The following is a 26,292-nucleotide window of genomic DNA, read 5'->3' as shown; positions in this document are numbered from 1 at the left end:
AGCCTTGCATCTGTCGCCGTCCAGCTGTCGTTGACGAACTTGATGAGCGCTGCCAACTGCTCCTCCATCGCCGCCGTCTTGCTAGCCTGCTTGGTGGTGTAGCGCGGTTTCGGGTATGCTGTCTCCAGATCGACTGACCTCTGATACCAAGTTGTAACGTACCACTAGTGGTGAGATCGGATCGGGGTAGGAAGGGGAGGAAGAACAGCAGGGTAGGTAGAGGAGGAGGGGATAAGTATTAAGAGAGAGAGAGAGAGCAGCTCTCCTGGTCAGTCTGGTTCAGATTCCAATCGATGCCTTTTTTTGGCTCACACCCACCGAGCCTATATGCTCCTCTCCACCCACGCATGCACCCCATAGATCAGCTAACCCAATCGGCCATAGCTCATCTGGAAATAGTCTGTCTTGCCCTTGCCTGGCTCGCTGTCGCTTGGGCCCGCCTGTTCGAGGAAGCACGCGCTGGTCTGGGGTCCAGTGCCGGGCGTGACATGCTCACTATTCTTCTTGGGCCAAATTATCACCAGTTAAGCGCCCCAACCATTAACAAAATAAGTGCTCTAGTTGGATAATAGCAGATCCGATCTCGCCCTATAGGAAAACCATATCGATGTTGGCCACGAATATGGAAGATCCAAGAGGCACACAAAGCCGTACAACAACTGCTACTACTGATGTAGGGCATTGTGCCGGACTTTGTGTTGTTATCTCTAGACGCGCTAATGAAGCGCATCGTTATTCCTGAACGGCATGGAACGCTGCCTTCTCTGATGCCTCCTAGGTATAACTACATGCACACAAGGATAGTGGTGGCTAAATGAACTTCAAGCCGGTCACCCTTACTGGAGTGGAGAGGCATGCCTTGTTTCCTATTTTATAGGACGAACAATGGAATTGTACATGGTTTGAATGATGTACTCGGTTCAACAACCACACGACCATAGATGGTCCCAGAATGATGTACTCGGTTAGTCATTCTCACAACCATACATTTCACATTACTGATTCTCGGTTGTATTTAAATCTACATTGACTATACTGTTTGGCGATGAAAATTATAGGTAGATAAAGAGGTTACTGCATGCAGCAGATTCTCTGCATCAATAAGGCTCACTACGTCGACTGGAAAACTCGTTGTGCAAAAGCTTTAGAGCAAAAATGCTCATGAAAAAGTTGCCTGTCACTAGTAGAAAAATTGTCATTTGTCCCGGTTTTAAAGGGTCTTTAGTCCCGGTTCTAGAACCGGGACTAAAGGGTTGGTACGAAAGGCCCCTCGCCTTTAGTCCCGGTTCTTATACGAACTGGTACTAAATGTCCTTCATGTGGCTGTTGTTTGGAGCTCCACCTTTAGTCTCGGTAACACCAACCGGGACTAAATGAAATTTTATGATTTAAAAAAATGATTTTTTTTTCTTATTTTCAAATTTCCGAATTATTTTACAATTTAATCTCTAATCACCCCTCATCACTACTCAATTTAATCTCTAATCTCAAATCATCCCTCATCATTCCAAATCATCTAACTTTCCGAACGGTCACCAATCCTCTCACTACTCCAGCCTAAGCATGATTAACTTCCGGGTTTTATTCCCCCTCGTTTCCAAGTCTACACTTGTTGTTTTCCTGACAATAGTAAGATGTCAATCCTATTAACCCTCGGGAGTTTAGCTTGAGCATGAAGTGTTTGAGTTTGAAACTCTTATTCTAAAAAACAATAAATATTTAGTAACACTTATATTTCTTGAGTAAGTAGTTTGACCATAGTTTGACCATATTTGACCAAAATTCAAAAAAATTGAAATAATTATTTAGTAACACTAATATTCTTGAATAATTATGTAGTAACACTAATACTTCTTGAATAAATAGTTTGACCAGATTTAATCAAAATTAAAAAAAACTAAAATTTGAGCATATCTTTTTTCCTTTTGGAATTTGAGGATTCTAAAATTTTGATATATTATACGGATGCGGATGCGGATTTTCATGTTGAACATTTTGATATATTATACGTTTTTTTTCCGACATCGTATGTAAAAGTTATGGCCGTTTTACTTTTTCAGGACACTTTTTCGCAAAACATGTCCAAATTTAAGTTTTTTAATTTTCCTAACTAGTAGATGTAATAATATACCTACATCTCGAAGGATTTTATTTTTTGAAGTTTTTATCATTTTATTTTTTTTAACTAAAATGGCGATACATGGGGGGGGGGGGTAGAGTTTAAGAAATGGGCCCTTTAGTCCCGGTTTGAGACACGAAGTCCCGGTTCATATCTCAAACCGGGACTAAAGGTCTAATCTTTAGTCCCATTTTAAGACACGAACCGGGACTAAAGGGTGTGATGCCCTTTTGTCCCGGTTCGTGTCTCAAACTAGGACTAAAGGGCCCATTTGAACCGGGACTAATGTCTTTAGCCGCTCGAACCGGGACTAATGCTCACATTAGTCCCGGTTCGTAATGCAACCGGGACTAATGTGTATATTGCGCTGTGACCAAAGCCCTGTTTTCTACTAGTGTGTTCTACTAAGCTTGGATTGTTAGTTAAAGTTACCAATTTGAGAACTGTTAATATATTCTCAAGGAGGCGAAACAAAGCTTTTAGCTAATTAATCACACTAGGTATTTTTTCAAATAGGGGATAAAACCTGGACCTCTACATAGTAGATGCACATAACCATATGGAACATATAAAGGACGCTACCCAATCCGCCATTCTCGAGCTACCGCGTGCGCCAAGCCTGTTCGACCGCACGATTCTTTTACTGTCGCTCAATTCTCACCGCTGTCGCTGGGTCAGCCGTCAATTCCTTTTTTACAATTACAGCTGCTTCAGGAGTGGATGACAGGTGGGGCTCGTTAGCCGTACGGTCGAGAGTACCAGGTGGTTTTCTTTCGAGTTTGCGTACGTGAAAGTTTTACCGCAGCAGGGTCAAACGTGAAACCCTACAACCAATCCCCACGCTCCTCGAGCCCCACGTCCGGTTCCTCCTCCCCCACTCTCCACTCCCACGCTCCCCGTGCAGCCGCCGCCTCTCCCCATCCTCCCATCTCGCAGGAGCCGCCGCTCCCCGGTTCTTTCCCTGCCCTCTGAGGAGCCCCCATCCCATCCTCGCACCAGAGCTCGGTGGCAGCGGAGAAGAGGATCGATGGTGGGAGAGGATGGGAGATTGAGGAGAGAGAGAACCGATGCAGAGGAGAGGGGAGACAAGGTGGGCAGAGGCCAGGCGTCGTCACCAGAGACGCGGATCTGCGGCGTAGTGGGAGAGGTGACGCCGGCTGGTGAGCGACTCACCACCAGCTACTGTTTGGCGCGGGCATGGAGAAGGGTACCGGGGATGTGCTGATCTGTATGATTTCTCTATTTTCCTCCTATTTCTCTGTTCCCAATTTTACAAAATGCTAAGTTGATGCTTGATTATATTTCTTTCAGATTTTCTTGTGGCTCTCCATTAGCATGATTCCCCTCGACGACCATATCAATCCGGCTGCCTTCTGTACATGTGATTTTGGTTGAGGTGTGTGCAAGATCACCCCTCTCTTATCAGTAGGTTTTGGTAGAATTGATTTATGATTTTGTCTCATGTAGTTCAAATCAGTTTAGCTATGTACACATGATATTTGGCAATAGTTTAACTGCAGCTTAGGATACAAATGCGACTTCCCCTCCTGTTTTAAGTAAGGCTAATACTGCAGTTTTTAGGCAAATGATAGAAAATGGCGCGGACGAGAGATGATGTTGGGAAGTAAACCATATGACAAACAGGTTAGGGCCACAACCCATATGATTCAAATGATACGAGTCTATGTCATATGTTTAGGGTCATATGATTTGTAGATTGCAAATTAGGGCCGCAATGATGAAGGTTATGCTTTGTAGATTGCAAATGATAGAAAATGGCATGGACGAGAGATGATGTTGGGAAGTAAACCATACTAGTTGGATTACCCTTCTTTGTGGCCCTAACCCTAATCCAAAAACGCAAAAAGACTTTCTGGCCTCTTTAGTTGGTGTTCATGAAACTAAGGCGTACAGCTGTACCCTTTGGCCACTTGGGTTGTACAAGTTAGGATTATTTTGTGCTACAGGTGCACACATAGGCAGCTAATAGTTTTCTTTTCTTCACCCTTTATTTCCGTTAGAGCCTAAAAATATATTTCAGGTTCTACATTCCAGTTTCTGATATGTGCAGCAATTCTGCCAAATGATTATTCTTCTCCTTGCCTGTTCCATGATAGTTACTTCTTTTGAGGGCAGCTATTAATTTTTGATATACCACAACATCATTACTTTGGATGTAGGGCAGAAAATAATTAGGTTCCACTTTTTCGGATCTATTTAGCTAGATAGTTGCTTATGTTAGTTCTTTCCGCCTTTTTAGTTGTGGTTTTGACTAAAGCAGGCAATCAACAAGAAAACAATACCATGTTCGATACTATTTGTACCAGTTTTGGTCATCACTAAAGCTTGTGGGGACCATGGGAAGCTAATGTGGGTCTCCTAGCGGCGCAATGGGATACATGATATCAGCATGCCATGCTTCCCCGACTAGGTCATCGTCGTTGCGCACAGGTTAGGGCCACTTTCTCGTCCTTTTTAATCTCACAAACATATTCTTCATGTCAAGTTATCATTGTTAAACTGTATGCCCCAGGTGCTAAGTTCCCTGAAAAAATCAATGTTTTGTAGCTGTATGTGTATGAGAAATAGTGGAAAAAGTAGTTTACCTTAGTAATCATCTCTCTACTGAAATTCTTGTTGTGATGATAGAGGTATACGAGCTAGAATTCTTAGAGTTAAGTTTTCAATGTTAACTTTCACCAACAAAAAAACCTGAATTTTCTACTGTAAGCCTTAGTGGAAATTATGGTATCCATTCTACATTCTGACATGTGCATATTAATTCCAGGAAAAGGAAATTCACAATTCATACAAAGGAATGCCATTCTTCCTGTTTTTACTCCACTCTTGGCCTGGATCCAAAGCCCCCCTTCGGTTTTGGATGTGCTCTCTTAGGTAAGTTTCCTTTCTTTCTCTTTCTTTCTTTCTTTCTTTCGTGTTGGGACCATTTATTGTCTCTTTGTATATATTTGCTTTGATTGAAATAAAGGATTATGGGGCTTCTGGTCCACAGTATATATACAGTCAAAAAGAAGTAACATGTATTTTGTTAAAACTTCTTGAAGTTAACTAGGACCAAGTAACATACTATGAGTTTGCTCCGTTTGGTCATGAAATGTGAATCTGATTAGATCACCGCAGTTGAATAATTAGCGGCCTTGGGGAGGAATATGATGTGTGTTTAAAAGATTTTAGAGTTGCTTTGTGTTATGCCTCATAATACTTGGTTTCAATTCCAGAGACTTGGTTTTGTGTTATGCCTCATAAGGGCGAGGCATGTGTTACAGAGGCAAGGAAGATTATTTTTCTTTTGATAATGCAATTTTTTTGGAATAGGATATTAGTGTTTAATTCTATACTGTTCCCCCTACATCATTTTTTGTTTAATTATGTACTGACAATCCTTTCCTTTTCCATTGAAATCTATAAAAAGACTTATATTTAGGAACGGAGGGAGTATTATTTATTCACATGGTATCAAATACTACATTATGTAGATTTGTTCAAGTAGTTGTGATTTGCTAATGCAGGGGTAATGCTGCCATTGCCATGGTCCACCACACTCGGTGCTGCAAGGGGGATTGCCTTCCTGCACGAAGCTGAGAAGCCCGTCATCTACAGGGATTTCAAGACATCCAACATATTGCCCGATGAGGTATAATACCGTGTTTGATCGCTTTGATGTTCGCTTTCATCCACACAAATTCAAGACTCCTTATACATGAAAAATAGTAGAATGATTCACATAAATAGTTCAGAAAGCAGAATGAACACCTATCATTTTTCATGACTGGTGGCATGAAACTAATAGTTCTTGCTTGCTTACATTCATGATCAGGAGTACAATGCAAAGCTCTCTGACTTCAGCCTAGCGAAAGACTGGACCGGTCAGTGACGAGTCACATCTTGACCTACATCATAGTCTCCTATGGTTATACCGCCATGGAGTACATCATGACAGGTAGTAGGTAGCCATCATCTTGTCACTGAACTTGAAAGCAGAGCGATGGGAATTTTGTATATGAATTCTAAAGTGTTGTGCCGTTGTGTTTTCCAGTCCTTATTGGTACACACAAAAAAGTAACTAGGATTCATATGTATATGCATCTCCTGCATTGGTTACAGATGCAAATAGGCCTGCTAGAGCAGCTAAGGAAATATAGAGTTCTTTTTGTATAAAATTGGTTTGCACTTCATAATACTTTCTTTTTGGTACAATTTAGGTTATGGCATTTGTGTTGACGCCTATGCTTCCTTCAGTATGATCTAGGTTTATAATTTGGGATTATATTTATCTGCAGATGGGTTGTCATTCTTATCACTGTTGTTATGATTTGTAGATTGTATATTCGAAATTCAGTTTTGTCTTATTTTCCCCTTACAATTGTTTTGGCAGCCAAACTAAAAATTAGAGCAGCCATCTATGCCTCCTAGGAGGGCCAAGACCAGTACATCACAAAAATGTAACATATCAAGAAATCATTCTGTAAGATAGTATCCATCCTAAGTTATTATTACCATGTGAAAAGGTAGTTGTGCGGAAGAGCACAATCTATTATTGTTGTGTCGTGTGCATGCACACACATATTCCGTACAATGTTAATCTAATAGTGTTTATTACCATATGAAAAATATCATAACTTGACATGTACATATGCTCTTCTCTGTTATGAGCACTTGAGTGTCTTGCGGTTGTAGCCATGGCTAAAGTAGAACTTAATTTGGTGACTAATATCATGACTTGAGATGTATGAACAACCATGGCTAAAGTAGAACTTAATTTGGTGACTAATATCATGACTTGAGATGTATGAAGTTTGCTTGTTGAATTAATTCCATTTAGAATCTATGTGCTTGAGCCAGGCAAGAAAAATAAGCAGCGCTTTTACCACCATGATATGAAGTGTTACCTTGTGTGAGCATTGAGTCTTGCTTCCTACTGAAATAGATATATGTCCCAATGTCTTGTGACATGTTCCTGCTAGAAAATTATGTGGGTCTGTGATGTGAAAACTTGGAAAGGGGACTGATTTGTCTCCCTTATGATAATTGAGAAATTCCAACACTGATTTGTCTCCTGTCATCTACGATATTTATTAATCTATATAGATTGTTTCTCAGCCTGCTTTATGCTTTATTGAGTTGTTTGTATGCTATGTTTGCCTCATTTGTATAGGAATCTCACTTACTCATCTATAACAATTAGAGAGAGACACTGCTTTGTTTACCAGTTAATTAATATATAGGAAAATTGGGGTTAGTTGTTTTTAGTAATGATTCCATGCCATTCGATTTAGCTGTTTCTTCTCTGCTCAGTGTGTGTATGCTTCCTAATAAACACCTGACTAATCACTTGGTACATAGTCATACCTATTGATCCCCTATTTTCTTGGTGCCTGAGAAATAGTACAAGCATGTATAATCTACAGTTTAAGAAAGCTCAAACCCTTGCTATTCTTGATTCTTTTATCACCTTTTGACAGCTTTAGGATTAGCTAACTAGCACAGAATTATCCAGTTACTATCAACATTGGGTATCTCAGCCGAAATGATAAGACATACACTGCACTTACTTACAGTGTCATCTTAGCAATACATCTTTAGAATCAGAAAACATTCTACAGAAAACAAACAAGTATTATTTGGGGCTGGACGATGATATGGAAGGCATTTTTGCTTTAGGCAATGACAGCCACTATGAAGAGCTGCTTACACGACATACCGATGGCACATGCAGCATACCTGATGTTCACCACTTCATACCTACAACTGTCTATATGATTCATCTCTACCTATGTAGTTTGCTTGTTATAAGCTATCGTAAACTTTTTAGAACGACATGTATCAACATTGTACCTCGGTATCTATTTCCTTATGCTCTAATCGGTGTTTAAATATTCTTATGCGTGCATGGTTTGCTCTCGCTCTTTGCGCCATTGGCGCAACGGGTCATCTAGTATTACTAATTGTTGAAAGATAATGGCATGAAAGGTCAAACTTTGGCGCCGAACCAAGCAGTTTATCAACGGCTAGAAGACAAAGTTTACAACACTCCAAGACAATACATTCAAAATGATGGGGAACGTAGTAATTTCAAAAAAATTCCTACGCACACACAGGATCATGGTGATGCATAGCAACGAGAAGGGAGAGTGTGTTCATGTATCCTCATAGACCGAAAGCGGAAGCGTTAGCACAACGCGGTTCATGTAGTCGTACGTCTTCACGATCCGACCGATCCAAGTACCAAACGTACGACACCTCCGATTTCAACACACGTTCAGCTCGATGACATCTCGCGTACTTCGATCTAGCAGAGTTTCACGGGAGAGTTTCGTCAGCACAACGGCGTGATGACGGTGATGATGTTGCTACCGATGCAGGGCTTCGCCTAAGCATCGCTACGATATGATCGAGGTGGATTATGGTGGAGGGGGGCACCGCACACGGCTAAGGGGTAAATGATCAACTTGTGTGTCTAGAGGTGCCCCCCTGCCCACGTATATAAAGGAGCAAGGGGGAGGTCGGCCGGCCCTCTTCGCGCGCCAGGAGTCCTCCTCCTAGTAGGAGTAGGACTCCCCTCTTTCCTACTCCTACTAGGAGGGGAAAGGAAGGAGGAGAGGGAGAAGGAAAGGGGGAGGGGCACGCGGCCTGCCCTAAGCCAGCCCTCTCTCTCCACTAAGGCCCATAAGGCCCATTATTTCTCCCGAGGGGGGTTCCGGTAACCCTCTGGCACTCCAGTTTTCTCCGAAATCACCTGGAACACTTCTGGTGTCCGAATATAGTCGTCCAATATATCAATCTTTATGTCTCGGCCATTTCGAGACCCCTCTTCATGTTCATGATTATATCCGGGACTCCGAACTACCTTCGGTACATCAAAACACAAAAACTCATAATACCGATCGTCACCGAACTTTAAGCGTGCGGACCCTACGAGTTCGAGAACTATGTAGACATGACCGAGACATGTCTTCGGTCAATAACCAATAGCGGAACCTAGATGTTCATATTGGCTCGCACATATTCTACGAAGATCTTTATCGGTCAAACCGCATAACAACATAGATTGTTCCCTTTGTCATCGGTATGTTACTTGCCCAAAATTCGATCGTCGGTATCTCAATACCTAGTTCAATCTCGTTACCGGTAAGTCTCTTTACTCGTTTTGTAATGCATCATCCCGCAACTAACTCATTAGTTACAATGCTTGCAAGGCTTATAGTGATGTGCATTACCGAGAGGACCTAGAGATACCTCTCCGACAATCAGAGTGACAAATCATAATCTCGAAATACCCCAACTCAACAAGTACCTTCGGAGACCCCTGTAGAGCACCTTTATAATCACCTAGTTATGTTGTGACATTTGGTAGCAAACAAAGTGTTCCTCCGATAAACGAGAGTTGCATAATCTCATAGTCATAGGAACATGTATAAGTCATGAAGAAAGCAATAGCAACATACTAAATGATCAAGTGCTAAGCTAACAGAATGGGTCAAGTCAATCACATCATTCTCCTAATAATGTGATCCCGTTAATCAAATGACAACTCATGTCTATGGGTAGGAAACATAACCATCTTTGATTAACGAGCTAGTCAAGTAGAGGCATACTAGTGACACTCTGTTTGTCTATGTATTCACACATGTATTATGTTTCCGGTTAATACAATTCTAGTATGAATAATAAACATTTATCATGATATAAGGAAATAAATAATAACTTTATTATTGCCTTTAGGACATATTTCCTTCACAAAAGGATCCACAAAATAACATATGCACATTCATTTAAAACAGGTTTACTAGTGAATCACAAAATAATAATTTTATATTCACCTGTGGCTTGTTCGGTTAATCTCTTTCCCCCACAAAGGGATTGAGAAGTATCGTTAAATATCAAGGAGAATTTTGACGGTTTGAATCCTTTAAGGACATCTGAACGGCGTCTTCTAAAAAGGACACACTATTTGTCAGCGGACTGGTCCAGACCAGTCTGTGGACACGAATAACAGAGCGGCATCCAACCACATCCCCTAAATGTCCGGTCCGATTCAGTCATTCTTCATTTCAAGTTCATAGAAATACGAGCAAATTAAAGTGCGGTGTTCATAGCGCCAGATGGCAACAAAAAAGAGGCAGATGTTCATAGTTTTGCATGCGCCTGATTGTGAAATATCCAGTCCGGTGTACCATGAACCACCCCACCCCCTCCCGACATTTTTGCCCTCCCAGAACGACTGTCCGACCCTCCTCGCTCACTCTACGGCCCACTCATCATCACCAGCTGACTCCTTAGGGCATGTACATTAGTTTAGACGGCTACTGTCTATAGCAACGATCCACGTCATCTACAGACAATAGGGAAAACGCCCTCTACAATGGACTATCTTTTTTTGCTGTCTATAGCCCTCTAAAATTACGCCATTATAGTGAAAATTATTCCAATTATCCACCTCCATCAGCTACCCCTTCCGAGGGTGAAGAGACTGACGACAGCGTTGGCGTTGGCGCCGGCGCGGCAGTCCGGCGTGATGCATCCCAAGAAGGAGTGCGTTTGAGAATCGATCGAGGAGCACCTACGTGAATCTAATCAGTTCCTCGTTGGACCTCTCCATAGACGTCTAGCGTGATGCCTAGCTAGGTAGCCGATCCGTTGATCGATTATTTTGATCACTGCAGGCCTGCAGCTCATTCGTTCGAGGCATCTATCGATCCCAGCAGTCCGGCGGTCCCCAACCGTGCAGGTCTTGCCGGAGTAGATAGCGACGGAGAAAAGCAAAACATGTTCCGTGGATTGAATTTGTGAAGGACGTGGTTTGACGGTTCAGGAAACTACAGACGCCCAGTCGTACAACGGCAAAGAGGCCGTCGATAGCTAGCGAATTTCCAGCGCTATCGACCGTCTGCCAAATTACAGACGCCCTTCTTCTCTCTCCTAGTTCTCTCCCCTCCAGCTAGGCAAATATCCTCTCTGGCATGTGCTACAGACGGCTGAATGGACACCGCTGTACATGCCCTTACCATCCACCTGTGCCCCTCCCCTGCGACCTAACCGCCATGGTTGTCGTGAGCCCGCAACCACGCCCAAGGGGACGATGGCACTCCCGCTGCTCTTGCCTGGGCGGCGGCTCGATGCGTGGGTGGTAGGTGTAGCGCATGACGGTGTTGAGGTCCCAGTCATTGCAGCCGAGGTAGTAGCACACGACATCCTACTCTATAGTTGGCCTCTCTCTCGAGTTCTTGCTGGCTATGGAGAAAGGAAAGGAGGGGGCGCTGACTTACTAGCTATGGATCCGGCCAATGTGGGGGCAGAAGCGGTGGCGAAGGCAGGCGGCGGTGGCAAGCAGCAGCCGGTGCCCAACGCGGCGACGGGGCGTGCTCCATTTGCAGGCCATGCGTGGGTGGGTGGGTGGTTAAGAGAGAGAGAATAGGAGGAGGATGAGAGAGAGAGAGAGGTAGGGATGGGTGTGGGTGGATGACATATGAACCATGCCGGACATGTAGCGCACGATAAGGACAAACATAACATCTGTTTTGTGTCCGTTCATACCCAGTTTCTCCCCAAATTTGAAGAGAAAATAGGTCCAAGCCGACACACAACACACAGAAAAATGAGATGGCTCTCTGGATTGGTCCACGTTCTTTTCCACATGGACACAAACGACACAAACAGACGAAATGGCGTGCTGTGTTGGAGTTTGCCTGACCATGGATAAATTTTGTGTCAATTTAGCTATCCAAACGGATATATTTTGTGCCAGCTCGGCCTGTTGGTGTTAATTCGCTTCTAAATTCTTCTAAAAAGAAAAAAAAATCGCCTTCAAACCTTCAGTTCCCAAGAAACAGAACCGAGACATTTCCTATTTGGTGCAATTAACGTATAAACTGCAAACCGATGTGCAACCGCCCTCCCCGCTGGGCCGACCTGCTTTAGGTTTTTTTGTCCCGTTAAAACGCAAAAGACAAGTGCGTGGGGTGGCTTGTGTTCCGCAACTCCGCCGGCGAGTTCGGTCCAAGGTTGCGGAGCGAGGGCGAGCGTCGTAGACGAAGTAGTCGAATACGCGAAAGTAAATGACACAGAGAGATATGGAGGAGACCAGCTTTATTAATCAATGATCAGAGATTACAATGATAGCTCCTCGTTGCTTTATATAGGGACTCCAGGGTCAAGGGATAAGTACCCACTTAACGTAAAGTGGGGGAAACGGGAGGGGCTACCCCGTGCGATACGCACGAGGCTGCCGCCACCCCTCAGTGGCCCCAGTTTCCCAACACTCCCCCTTGGGTAATTATCCGTATATCCATGCCTCAAAACTTCAAAAAACCCAATGAGAAAAAATATGGAGAAAGAGCACATAGTATACGTTGTTGTATTGCACGAATTGCCTCGTCAAAAACCTCGTGTGAGAAACATCAGGAAAACTCACTCAAGGGAAAAAGAGTACTATCCACTCAACCATCGAGTTGAGTACTCGATCACCAGGATTGAGATTTTAGCGACGAGTTTGTGAAGTTTCTCCCCCTGAACCTTGCATCTCTCTAAGTCTCATCATACCGATTCCACGCACACACCTCTCTAAGGTTGATGTCGGTAATGATTTAGTGAACATATCAGCAAGATTGTCACGGAACTTATTTATGCAAAACTCTCACCTCGTTCAACTGTTGCAGCTCATGTGCATAGAAGAACTTGGGACTAATATGCTTTGTGAGGTTACTCTTCACATAACCCATCTGGACTTGTGCAACACAAGCAGCATTATCTTCATAGATAATGGTAGAGGTTTGTACGGTGTTCAGCCCACATGTCTGCTGAATGTGGCCGATCATCCGCCGAAGCGATACACACTCCTTTGATGCTTCGAATAGTGCCATGATTTCCGTGTGGTTCATGGAAGTCGACACAAGTGTTTTCTTGGACGATTTCCAGGAAAACGCAGTTCCACCACAAAGGAAAACATATCCATTCTGCGATTTGCAATCATGCGGGTCCGATAGGTACCCAGCATCGGCATAGCCTATAATAGATAGGTCTTGGTTTCTTTTATAAAACAGGCCAAGATCTTTGGTCCCTTGCAGGTAACGGAAGACGTCCTTGACACCTTTCCAATGCCTCTTGGTAGGTTCAAAACTGTACCTCGCAAGCAAACTGACGGCGAACGCAATGTCTGGCCATGTACAGTTTGGAAGATACATGAGTGCTCCAACTGCACTCAGGTAAGGAACCTCTGGTCCCAGAGTTTCCTCCCCCTCTTCCTTTGGCCTGAACGGGCCCTTGTCTGGCTGTAAAGATCTTTCGACCATCGGGGTCTTAGAAGGATATGCCTTATCAAATCCAAATCTCTCCAACACCTTCTGGGTGTAGGCCGACTGGTGCACTAGAATCCCATCAGGGGAATGTTCAAGTTGCAGACCTAGACAGAACTTGGTTTTACCCAAATCCTTCATCTCGAATTCCGACATCAGGTAGGAACTCGCTTCCTCAATATCCTCAAGCGTACCGATTATGTTTAAATCGTCCACGTACACCGAGATTATACAGAATCCATCTTGGGATCGCCGTATAAAAACACATGGCAATCTTTATTGCTCGTGTAGCCCTTCTCATGAAGGAAATCATTTAAACGATTGTACCACATTCTACCAGACTGTCTGAGTCCGTACAGTGCCTTTTGAAGTTGAACACTGTATAGACCCCTGTTTGCTCTATCATGGTTCGAAACAGGGATACCCTCTGGAACCTTCATGTATATGTTCGAATCCAAGTTACCATACAGGTAAGCAGTGACAACATCCATTAGTTTCATTTTCAAGCCCATGTTTACTGCCATCGAGATCAAGTATCTAAAGGTAACTCCATTCATGACCGGGGAATAAGTCTCCTCAAAATTGACACCTAGTCGTTGAGTGAACCCTTGAGCGACGAGCCTTGCTTTGTACCGTACTACCTTATTATTTTCATCTCTCTTTCGAACAGAAAACCACCTATGGCCAATAGGGCGAATGTGGGGAGGAGTTCGACAAACTGGTCCGAACACCTTGCTTTTGTTGAGAGATAATAATTCGGCAGTAATTGCATGCTGCCAATCTTTCCAATCCGACCTTTTCTTGCAATCAGCGAGCGTGTTAGGCTCAGGGTCAAGATCTATGATTGAGGCAATTTTCGTAGCAAAGTTAATGTCGACAACCACCATTGCTCGGTTCAGGGACTCCCTCGTATAAATATAATTTATGGCCATTTTGACATGGAGTGCATCTGGCGCTAACACTTGCTCTACCAAATTTCCCACTATGGGAGCAAGATCCTTTAGATTTCCCGCGCCGATGTGTGCGCTCACATCTCCGCTGGGTATTTCCCCTATGGGAAAGTTTAAGTCCAGAATTTCATGCACTGAATTTTCCGTACTTGTGCCAGGTCTCGACTGGCTCCCCGTTTCATTTTGGGGTACTTTGGCGATAGGCTGTAATAAATCTCTCTTATCCTTTTTCGTCGGACGTCCCCGAGTACTTGGGATTTGAGAAGCCGGATCTCTCGTCCTTTTAGGCCTTTGGATGGGAGCGGATATACCATCATTTTTCTTCGGTATTTCAACCCTTTCCGGTGCATTGCGCGCGTGCACATGCGATTTTGTCACAGTCTTTAAGTCACTAAAGTGGTCAGGCAGTTGATTTGCTAATGACTGCAAATCTATTATCTTTTGGACTTCTCTCTCAGTCTCAGCAGTGCGCGGGTCATGAGCGTGGATCCCCATGGCTTGCCACGTGATTTCTCGACTTTTAGCATCAAGGGGTTGATTCTCTCCCCCTAAAGTCGGGAAAAGATCCTCGTCAAAAATGCAATCAGCAAAACGGGTCGTGTGACAGTCACCTGTCATGGGGTCCACATACCTGATTATGGACACAGTCTCATAACCAACGTATATCCCCGACTTACGGAGCGGGCCCATCGCCGATCGCTGAGGGGTGGTATTGGTACATATACCTGGCAACCAAACCAGTGAAGGTGGGAAATTTTCGGTGTCAACCCTTGCGCAAGCTGAACAGGAGAGTGGATGTTGTAGGCCGACGGTCTAAAGTTGATGAGATTGGCCGCGTGTAACACTGCGTGGCCCCAACATGTAGTTGGTAAATTACAACCCTGAAGGAGCGGTCGGGCAATGAATTTAATTCTTTTAATTAATGCCTCGGCAAGTCCATTTTGTCTATGAACATGGGATGCCTCGGCAAGTCCATTTTGTCTATGAACATGGGGTACCGAGTGCTCAACTTTGATTCCCATTGCCATGCAATAATCATCGAACGCCTTTGAAGTAAATTCTCTGGCGTTGTCCATTCGAATAGACTTTATACGATAATCCGGGAAATTATTCCTCATTTGTATGATCTGTGAGATCAAATTTGCAAAGGCATGGTTCCGTGTTGATAGCAGGCAAACATTGGACCATTTAGAGGAAGCATCAATGAGCACCATGAAGTACCGAAACGGCCCCGTGAGGGGCTGAATTGGACCGCATATGTCCCCTTGGATACGTTCGAAAAACGAGGGGATTTCATCCCTCACCTTGAGGGGCGATGGCCTAATGACTAACTTCCCCTTAGCGCATGCGAAGCACACGAAATCATCGGGATTTGGGAAGTTCTTCACGTTAACATTATGGCCATGCGAGTTATTAATTATATTTCTCATCATCCTAAGTCCGGGGTGGCCTAACCTATCGTGCCAGAGGCAGAAGAGTTCAGAGCTTCTAAAAACGGTCTTGAGGGTAGTGTACACAGGAGGTGCTACTATTTTAGTGTAGTATAGCCCTGTGTCGAACGAAGGAAGCCTTTCGATAACATGTTTACCATTTGCATCCCGCTTTGTGATAAGTAAGCACTCCTTGCCGTTCTCATCATCGGTCTCAGCATGAAAACCATTGGCGCAGATGTCTCTAAAGCTCAAAAGAGTACGAGTCGACTCGGGGTACAACAACGCATCATTAATGATCAAAGTTGTTCCCATAGGAAGTATAATAGTGGCTCGTCCGGAGCCAACTATGTGTGAACCGCAGCCGGCGATTGTCATAATACTTCCCGGAGATTTTTTAATAGACTCAAAGTACTTAGTTTCTCGTAAAATGGTATGTGTAGTTGCGCTATCGACAAGGCACGTTTCTTCCATTCGGGCGCCACACGCGTTCTAAAATATGACATATAATTAATGTAATGAGGAAGACGCTACATTAATAATAAATGCACACATTCTAGAACATAACATACTATCATGTATAAATAATGGAATAAATGAATAAATGTCATCCAATCGCCAAAGTAAAGAATAAGTTTATGCTCTTATAGAGCTTACAACCAAATCGAATTTATTCGAATTTATTGTATCAAATCACGGAATCATGATAACCAAAGGGGTATGCTAAGTAGACTTAGTGAAGAAGCCATTGACCTCAGCCGCAATCTCCATACTAGTGAGCTGATCCTCCTTAGAAATCATCTTGGAGGCAGCATCAACATCTAGTTGCGGCACCGCCGAGGCCACCATGTGGTCAACCTCCATGGCAACGTTGGCGTCACTAGAGACAGCCAAAGCCGTCGCGATGGGCACCACGGGGGTCGCCGCGATGGGCGCAGCAGGGGGCGTAGAGATCATCACGGGTGCCGCCATGGGCGCCAGTGGTGCTCCCTCCTGAACCAAGGCGAGGTGTGTATCACGCCCTTTCGGGCCTTATATGCATCAACAACCTCCTGTGGTGCGCGACACTGGTGGGAGAAATGCTCCACCGAGCCACAACGAAAGCAGTCCTGAGGCCTCTGCCCCCCCCCCCTTGCCCGGCTTTTGCTACTTAGCCGGGGCGGAGGGCTGAGGGCCCTTCTTCTTGCCCTTGCGGCCCCACTTCTTCTGTTGAGGCTTGCAAACTTTGAGAGCATTCACCTCCTGGTGAGAACTCCCCCCAAGTGGTTGCGCGGCAAAGTTCTTTTTCAGAACCTCGCCCTACTCCTCTCCCACCTGGAGGACGTCAATCAACTCTGAATACCTCGTGTAGTTGCCCTGGCGGTAGTTCCGTGCGAACAGGACCGCGTCAGGGTGGAAAGTGCATAGGGTTTTCTCAATCTTCTGAGTGTCGGTAATCTGAGTACCACACATCTGAAGAGTCGTACAAATCCGGTGTAGAGCCGAATTGTACTCCCCAACCGTCTTGAGGTCCGCAAACCTCAGACGGATCCACTCTGCCTCTGCACATGGCTTAACAGTGTACTTCAGCCGCTCAAACCGCTGCTTAAGAGCGGTCCAAAGGCCAGAAGCACTCCGTTCAGCCGTATACTCATCTTTCAGAGTAGGTGACAGGTGATGACGGAGAAAATGCAGAGCCTGCGCATTCTCAGTTTCAAACTTGGGATCGGTGGGGGCCAGCTGGGTCCCCTTACCGATTGCCCTCAGGAGGGTTCTGCCTTGGAGAAAAATCTCACAGTCCGAAGCCCATGACAGGTAGTTCATCCCCGTCTGGGCCAACTCAGCAAACTCCTTGTGGACAATTCCGGCCATCTGCAATTTATGCAAAAATCATGAGATTACGGCAGGTAATCTTTTGCACAAATGCGATGTTGATAAACTTATTCAACTAAAATGATGTTCCAATATTTAAAACATGCTGTTATATGACTTACTAAATGATTAAGTGTGCTAAACAATTAATCTACAACAATAAAATCATATAATAATATCATGCTACAAACGATAGCATGTTAAGCGCATCTCGTATATCAAAACTAGCCCAAACATTGAATTTCCGAGGCATTTTTAAGCCCAAATACGTGTTTTCAGTGAAAACAGACAGTTCTAGGGGCTTCTACGCGAAATATTACAGCAGGAATAAAACTTGTGTAAAATCTGGAAACTACGGTGGCTAAATTGCAAAAATCCTGCGCTACAGCCGGCGCCCCCTTTTTTTATGAAGGGATCCCCACTGTTGCGGCCCATCCGGCCCAGGAGCCAGCCGACGGCCTTTCCCGTAGCGACGCTAGGGTTTCCCCTAGCGCCCGCATCGGGGTGCGGCGGCGGCGCGCACGGGGGCGCGGCCGGGGCTAGCCAGGCGCGCGCGGCTCGCCGGAGCGGCGACCAGGGCCGGCCAGTGCAGCCAGCGGCCACGGCGCAGCCAGCACGGCCACGGCGCGGCGCGGCCAGCAGGCCTGCGCGGGCACGACGACCCTCGAAGCAGGGCATGGCGGCTGCGTGTGCAACGGGCACGCGAGCGCGGCGACGGCAGCTGCGCTACGGCGCGCGGCGATGGCAGCCAGCAGGGCACGTGAGCACGGCGTTAGCAGGACGTGGCGGCGGCAGCCAGCGGCGCGACGCCGGCAACCAGCGGGGTCGCTGCCAGTACGTCTCGGGATGCGATCTTCGTCGCATTCATCCGGAACTCCGACGGCGCATGGCACATCTGGTGCTTTTGCGGCGGTACCACGACCATCTGGATCGCGATGCGTACCGACTCCCTATAGTGCAGTCAACAAGTTCCTCTTAGTCCAAGAACATCGACATTGGTTAGCGACGTATTCGTCAGCTCGGTTCTTGGGAGGAAAATGCGCACCATAGGTAGATGAAATCCGAAAAATAAACTAATCGCAAAAACGGAATTGCGGTAACGAGAGGAATCCATTTCTGCAAAAAAGGGGATCGGATCTTATACCTCCGCGGGATCGACGAAAGCCTGCGTGATGCAGGCTTGACGCAGGCTTGACGGAGAGTTGATGGAGCGAAGCGTGCTGATAACGTGTTCCGCAACTCCGCCGGCGAGTCCGGTCCGAGGTTGCGGAGCGAGGGCGAGCGTCGTAGACGAAGTAGTCGAAGTAGTCGAATACACGAAAGTAAATGACACAGAGAAATATGGAGGAGACCAGCTTTACTAATCAATGATCAGAGATTACAATGATAGCTCCTTGTTGTTTTATATAGGGACTTCAGGATTAAGAGATAAGTACCCACTTAACGTAAAATGGGGGAAACGGGAGGGGTTACCCCGTGCGATACGCACGTGCTTGCCGCCACCCCTCGGTGGCCACGGTTTCCCAACAGCTTGAACCCAAGATCTCTTTATTCTGTATTAACGGCGTTGCAGCCGAGGGAAACCACACCTGTTGTGTTCAGTTGCACCCCTTTTTCTTCTTTCTTATTTTTTTATTATTATTCTTCTTAAAGCCGTGTTTTTTAAAAAACTGTTAACTTTTTTCAAACTCAATGATTTTTTAAATTGTGATCAAGTTTATTTTTCAAAATTCATGAACTTTTTTCAAATATTGTGAACATTTTCTCAATTCGATGAGCTGTTTAATATTTGATGAACTTTTGTAAAAAAATTATGAATTTTTCAAAATTGTCATTTTTCAAAACATATGAACTTTTTCTAAAAATCAATGAACTTTTTTCAAATTTGCATTTTTTAAATCGCTCGAATTTTTAAAGTTTCCTAATGCTCAAATTATTTTAAATAAACTATGTAAAAACCGGTGGCCATCATAGTAGGAAATAGCAAATGAAAAAAAAGAACGGCTTGAACCAGAAGACGTCGTTGTTTCTATGAGACATACCAGAAGACCTCTTTTTTTTTAGGGGTGAAAAGAACTTTATTCTTCATTGAAAACCACATGATGTGGGATACAACGATGGTCATGGGGTGTGCCAAGCCAAACATGGCGGCCCAAGCCCTGAAAAAGAGAAAAGCGAGCTAATTTGTGTGCCTCATAATTCACAGCACGACCCTCGAAAATGAAAACAGAATTAGAAGAAGTGGCTTTTGCCCTGATCTCATTAATAATTGCCCCATGTGCCCCTAAGGTTTCTTTGGAGATATCGGACACCAGTTACTTGCAGTCAGTTGATATCATGAGATGGAGTTCTTGTGCTGCAGCCCACGAACTGAGCTAGCTAGCGCAAGGGATCCTTTTCGTCGACTGTAGCGCCGAATAGGTCCCCAGAATCGAGTTCTCAAAAAAGGGAACTCCCCAGAATCGAGTTCTCAAAAATACGTCCTTTGGCCAAATTCTCAAATCCCCAATCCCACCACACCCAAAACCCTAGCGCACACACAACCTCACCTCTGTGTGCTGCCATCGTCCCCCGCCGCCGGCGAACCCCAGCTTCTCGCACAACTACGCCGCGGGCGGCGGCGGGGAGAACACTATCGAGGAGATGTACAAGAAGAAGAACACGCCGCTGGAGCAAATCCTGCTGCGCCCGGACACCCACGTCGGCTCGGTCGAGAAGCACACGCAGACGCTCTGGGTCTACAAGGAAGGTGCCATGGTGCATAGGCCCGTCACCTACGTCCCCGGCCTCCACAACATCTTCGACGAGATCCTCGTCCAGGCCGCCGATAACTTGCAGCGCGACCCCTCCATGGACTCCCTCCGGGTCGACATCGACGTCGAGCGGTGCTGTATCTCTGTCTACAACAATGGAAACGGCATGCCCGTCGAAATCCACCAGGAGGAGGGCCTCTACGTGCCGGAGATGATGCGAATGAGCTACGGCGCCGTACTCGCCAACATCTTCTCCACCGAGTTCGTCATCGAGACCGCTGATGGGCGCCGGCAGAAGAAGTTCAAGCAGGTTTTCTCTGAAAACATGGGGAAGAAGTCGGAGCCTGAGATTACAGAGTGTGAGCCGTCAGATAACTGGACCAGAGTTACCTTCAAGCCTGACCTTGCGAAATTCAACATGACCGTGCTCGAAGATGATGCCGTGGCGCTCATGAGGAAGCGAGTTGTTGATATGGCGGGCACCCTTGGCGAAACCGTGAAGGTTGAGTTGAATGGTGAGAAGTTGTCGGCAAAAAGCTTCTCAGATTACGTGCAACTGTATATTGACTCTGCTTCAAAAGAAGGAATCGAGCTACCAAGAATTTACCAAAGGGTAAACGATCGTTGGGAGGTGTGTGTCAGTCTAAATGAAGGCCAGTTTCATCAGGTTAATTTTGTAAATCGAATTGCGACCTTAAGAGGTGGAACTCATGTTGACTACGTTGCAGACCAAATTGCCAACCATGTGATGGGCGTTGTGAACAAGAGGAACAAGCATGCTAACATGAAATTGCATACGGTGAAGGGCTACCTATGGGTATTTGTTAATGCGCTCATTGATAACCCTGCATTTGATTTACAGACCAAAGAGACCTTGACCACTCATCAAGGAACCTTTGGGTCCAAGTGCGAGCTCTCTGAAGATTTCCTTAACAGAGTCTCCAACTCGGGTGTTGTCAACAAGCTCCTTTCTTTTGCTGAGTTCAGACTAAGCAAGGGACTAAATAAGACTGATGGAAGCAAGAGGAAAGTTTTGTTGCCATCCCTAAGCTAGAGAATGCAGATGACGCTGGTGGGAGGGACTCTGAAAAGTGCACCTTGATACTTACTGAACGAGATTCACCGAAGGCTTTTGCTGACCACGATGGTTCCCACATCAAAGGGTTGCTGCTCAATTTCATTCACTCATCCTAGCCATCTCTCCTCAAAGTTCCTTCTTTCTTGGTTGAGTTCATCAGTCCAATTATCAAGAAAACCAGTAACATGAGCAAATCTGTCAAGTCATTTTACTCATTGCCAGACTATGAAGCATGCAAAGACAAGTTAGGAGGGAATTCAAGTTTGTGGTCTATAAAGTACTACAAGGGATTTGGAACCAGCACAACACAAGAAGGTCGGGATTGCTTTGAAGATATCTGCCATCACAAGGATTTTGTTTGGGCAGATGACAAAGATGGTGAATGGATCGCTGGGAGGAAGGAATGGCAACACATCAAATACAGTGATTTTATCAACAAATAGCTGATACTCTTCCCGATGGCAGACCTTGAATCGTCTGTACCTTCAATGGTTGACGGCCTTAAACGAGGACAGAGGAAAGTTTTGTTTTGCTCATTCAAGAGGAATTTTGTTGAAGAAGCTTTTGTCACCGAGCTCATTGGTTATGCGTCAGCACACTCAGCATATAGTAAGCAGAGTCTAGCAAGCATAATTATAGGAATGGCTCAGGAATTTGTTGGCAGCAATAATATTAGTCTTTTGGAGCCTGGTGGCCTGTTTGGGACCAGAAATTTGGGGGGAAAAGATGCTGGTAGTACTAAGGACCTCTACACCAGATTACCACCTGTCACCCGTTTAATTTTTCTAAAGGATGATGATATTCTTCTGAACTATTTGAATGAAGATGGACAGTCAATTGAACCCAGTTGGCATATACCAATCATTCCCATGGTTTTGGTCAATGGAAGTGAAGATGTTGGCACTGGTTATGTCCCAAACTATAATCCAAGAGACATCATTGCTAATCTGAAAAGGATGCTAAACAAAGAGCCTATTATACCAATGGACCCTTGGTACAAGGGGTTCCAGGGTTCTTTGACTAAGACAAGATCAAAGGAAACTGGTGTGACATATACCATCACTGGTGTTATAGAGGAAGTTGAATGCACCATGCTTACAATTACTGAGCTTCCCGTCCGCTGCTGGTCGGCAGATTACGAACATTTTCTTAAATCCATGTGTCCTCATAAGGAAAAGGAAAATGGTAAGGGCATGGATAAGGACAAGGAGCCACCGTTTCTAGAGGGATATAGGTCGCGATGTAGTCATGCAGATGTGGATTTTGAGGTTATATTGAGTGAGCAAAACATAAATATTGCTAAGCAAGAGGGCCTTGAGAAGAAATTCAAACTGACAACCACAATAGGACCAACAATGTACTTGTTTGACTCACATGGTAAAATCAGAAAATATGACAGCCCAGAAGACGTACTTGAAGAGTTCTTCACCCTAAGGCTCGAATTCTATGCGAGAAGAAAGGCGGTAATGGTGGAAAATATTAGGAAAGAGGTGCTGTAGGTTAAGAATAAAGTTAAAATCAGAAAATATGACAGCCCAGAAGACGTACTTGAAGAGTTCTTCACCCTGAGGCTCGAATTCTATGCGAGAAGAAAGGCGGTAATGGTGGAAAATATTAGGAAAGAGGTGCTGAAGGTTAAGAATAAAATTAGGTTTATTCTTGCTTATATTTCTAGGGACATCATTATCATTAACAGGGAGAGGGTAGAGCTATTGCTGGAGCTGAAGCGGAAGGAGTATCCTCCTTTCCGAGAGAAAAACCCCATAGAAGAAATAATTGACAACAGACTTGCTGAAGCTGCAGCAGGGGTTAATGCAAGTGATTATCATTATCTTTTCGTTGCCTTGTTTACGGAGAATGTGGAGGACCTCATTACGCAACAGGAGAAGTTAGAGGGCGAACTTGAAAGCCTGCTTAATACAGACCGGAAATTCTTTGGCTGAGAGATCATGATGCTCTTGAGAAGGAACTGGATGTGCTTGATGCAAAATTTGAAGCTCAACAGGAGCAAAGAAGATATGAGCGCCAGCATATTTTTTCTGAACGTGCGAAGGCATCTACAACAGCACCCAGGATACAACTGCTGGAATTTTGTCAATTTTGGGCCTAGCCCAATAACAGTTTCAGAAATTCCTAATAAATCCTAGAGGCCCACTTAGTCCATTTGTGCAAGGCAAGGGATACTACTAAAGTTTAGTCACACATTGCTAGTTGAGTGGGAGTTGGACCTCCTTATAAGGGAGGTTCTTTCCCCACTTGTACGAGCATGAGAACAAGAGGGATATCCACGCGCGCTCCTCCTCCGTCGCTCGCCTCGCCACGACGCGGGTTGCGGGAATGAACCGAGCCGATATCTAAATTTTTGCCACGCACTACGGGTATATGAAAGGTTACACGGAAGCTGAAAAGATTTTTGCGAAAGTGGGGTTCGAACGTGAACGGTGCAACCCTTCGGCTACTGGCTGTTCGCTTCATCTCTGTCTCTTCGTTTCGCCTCCCGTCGTTGCCCTCTCGCCTCATTCTCTTGCGCCTATAAAAGGGAGGTCGCTCCTCCCAGAGAGACGCACCAGAACCTCTTCCTCCTCTCACCACAAGTTCCTGAGCACTGCGTTGCTGCTACGATCTTCCCTATCCCGGCTTGCGGCATGCACCACAGGTCGGGATAGTAGGCCTCCGAAACTGCACCTTTTAAGTCCTGTACGGGAGAAGGGTGATAAGGTTTTTGGGGAGCGCTCAGCGCGACTACTGGCCGCTTCATCACGAACGATCCGGTCGCCGATGACTACTTCCCCGACGACGACTTCTTCCCCGACGTCCACGATCTCCTCGACGACATGGCAGGCGAGGACACCGACCTAAGTCCAGCACTTCCATTGCTGCTATCCCGTACGTGTTCTTGCTCTTTCTGTTAGATGTCATTACACAGTTCTTTGCTCTACTTTCCGTCCTACATGTGTTAGGTTCTACTTCATATATGCAACTTCATCTAGTGTCTGTTCTAGATGTGTTTAGTTCAAGTTCATATATGCAGATGCTCTTTACCTTCTCTCTGTCCGAACACATGACTTGTTTTATCTCTACTATATTTGTCATGCTTTATCTAGTATTTCTGTTAATAAAATCATTCGGTAAATTGCTCATATTTCCAACAATCCAAAAACCTTATTATAGGCAATTTACCCCGAGTGGTTTTGCTGCTTCCATGAGACCTCCTATGTTTGAGGGTATCCACTATAAGAGGTGGCACGTGAGAACAGTCTTATGGTTTCAAACCATGAGTTGCTATGACGCTACTCTCGGCAAACCTGAAGGAGAGCTTGATGCTCAACAGGCACAAGCTTTTCACAAAATGGATACTCTGTTTAAGGTTGCTCTCTTGAGTGTTCTGGGTGAGAACATAGTTGATGCTTATGCATCAATTGATAATGGAAAATATACATGGGATGCACTCGAGGCCAAGTTTGGGGTCTCGGATGCTGGCACTGAGTTGTACATCATGGAGCAATTCTATGATTACAGGATGACTGAAGAGCGCTCCGTGGTTGAGCAAGCTCATGAGATACAGTCATTTGCTAGAGAACTTGAGCACTTCAGTTGTATGCTACCAGACAAGTTTGTTGCCGGAGGTATCATCACTAAGCTTCCTCCTTCATGGAGGAACTTTGCTACCTTGCTGAAGCACAATAGGCAGGAGTTTTTTGTCCCGGATCTCATTGGCACTCTTGATGTCGAAGAAAACGCGAGAGCAAAGAACACAAATGTCGAGGTATTGAGGGAGGATCTAGTGCAAATGTGGTACAGAAGCAGAACTTCCAGCCCCACAAGTTCAAGAACAAGGGCAAGTTTGATGGAAAAGCAAAGTTTGATGGGAAGAACAAGGTTGTGCAACACACGAACTTCAAGAAGAAGAATGGAAAGAAGAAAGGTGCTTGTCATGTGTGTGGGGATCCTGATCATTGGGCTCCTAGTTGCCCTAATCGCTATGACAAGCATCATCCTGGGAAAGGCGGCAAGACCGCTAATCTTGTCATTGGAGACACTGACATGAAGGATGCTGGGTATGGTATATTTCCCACAATTCTTTCAGTATGTCATTCTCCTGATTGGTTGATTGACATGGGTGCTAATGTGCATGTATGCGGTGATATTTCCATGTTTTCGTCTTATCAGACCGCAGGGACTTCAACCGTGCTGATGGGCAACGGTTCAAGTGCTTCTGTTCGTGGTGTTGGCACGGTCGATCTGAAGTTTACTTCGGGGAAGATCGTGCGGCTGAAGAACGTGCATTATGTCCCCTCCGTCAATAAAAATCTTGTTAGCGGATCTCTTCTGTGTAGAGATGGCTACAAGCTTGTTTTTGAGTCGAATAAATTTGTAATATCCAAGTATGGAACCTGTATTGGTAAAGGCTATGAGTCAGGAGGCCTGTTTCATTTATCCTTATCAGAGGTTTGCAATAAAGTTGTTAATATGTTTGCAACAATAGTGAATCAAATGTGTGGCATTCACGTCTTTGTCATGTTAACTTTGGTTGCATGTCGCGACTGGGAAAGTTGAACTTAATCCCTAGTTTCACCACTGTCAAGGGATCTAAGTGTCAAGTGTGTGTGCAAGCTAAACAACCTCGTAAGTCTCACACGACTGCGGAAACGAGAAATCTTGCACCACTAGAGCTCATACATTCAGATCTATGTGAAATGAATGGTGTTTTGACAAAAGGTGGAAAGAAATATTTCATGACGTTAATTGACGACTCCGCTAGATACCGCCGTGTGTATCTTTTGAAATCTACGGATGAG

The 26,292-nt window shown here is 45.0% G+C and overlaps 1 long non-coding RNA gene and 1 pseudogene across 4 annotated transcripts; both read left to right on the top strand.

Annotated features, from left to right (window-relative positions):
- The first annotated feature begins 2,990 nt into the window (after window positions 1-2,990).
- LOC119328283 lies at window positions 2,991-6,243 on the top strand. Of its 4 annotated transcripts, XR_005158901.1 has the most exons (7): window positions 2,991-3,347; window positions 3,431-3,515; window positions 3,701-3,763; window positions 4,401-4,570; window positions 4,908-5,014; window positions 5,650-5,774; window positions 5,958-6,243. It is a non-coding gene; the product is annotated as an uncharacterized LOC119328283 (long non-coding RNA). The 4 variants fall into 4 exon arrangements; XR_005158904.1 differs by lacking the exon at window positions 3,701-3,763 and having other exon boundaries at window positions 4,447-4,570; XR_005158903.1 differs by lacking the exon at window positions 3,701-3,763.
- Window positions 6,244-18,403: 12,160 nt separating this feature from the next.
- LOC119333239 lies at window positions 18,404-23,603 on the top strand (annotated as a pseudogene).
- The last annotated feature ends 2,689 nt before the right edge of the window (window positions 23,604-26,292 follow it).

The sequence above is a fragment of the Triticum dicoccoides genome, chromosome 7A, assembly GCF_002162155.2.
Source record: "Triticum dicoccoides isolate Atlit2015 ecotype Zavitan chromosome 7A, WEW_v2.0, whole genome shotgun sequence".
NCBI lineage: Eukaryota > Viridiplantae > Streptophyta > Magnoliopsida > Poales > Poaceae > Triticum > Triticum dicoccoides.
Note: the sequence above shows the minus strand (reverse complement) of the source record. Positions and strands in the feature narration are given on the sequence as shown.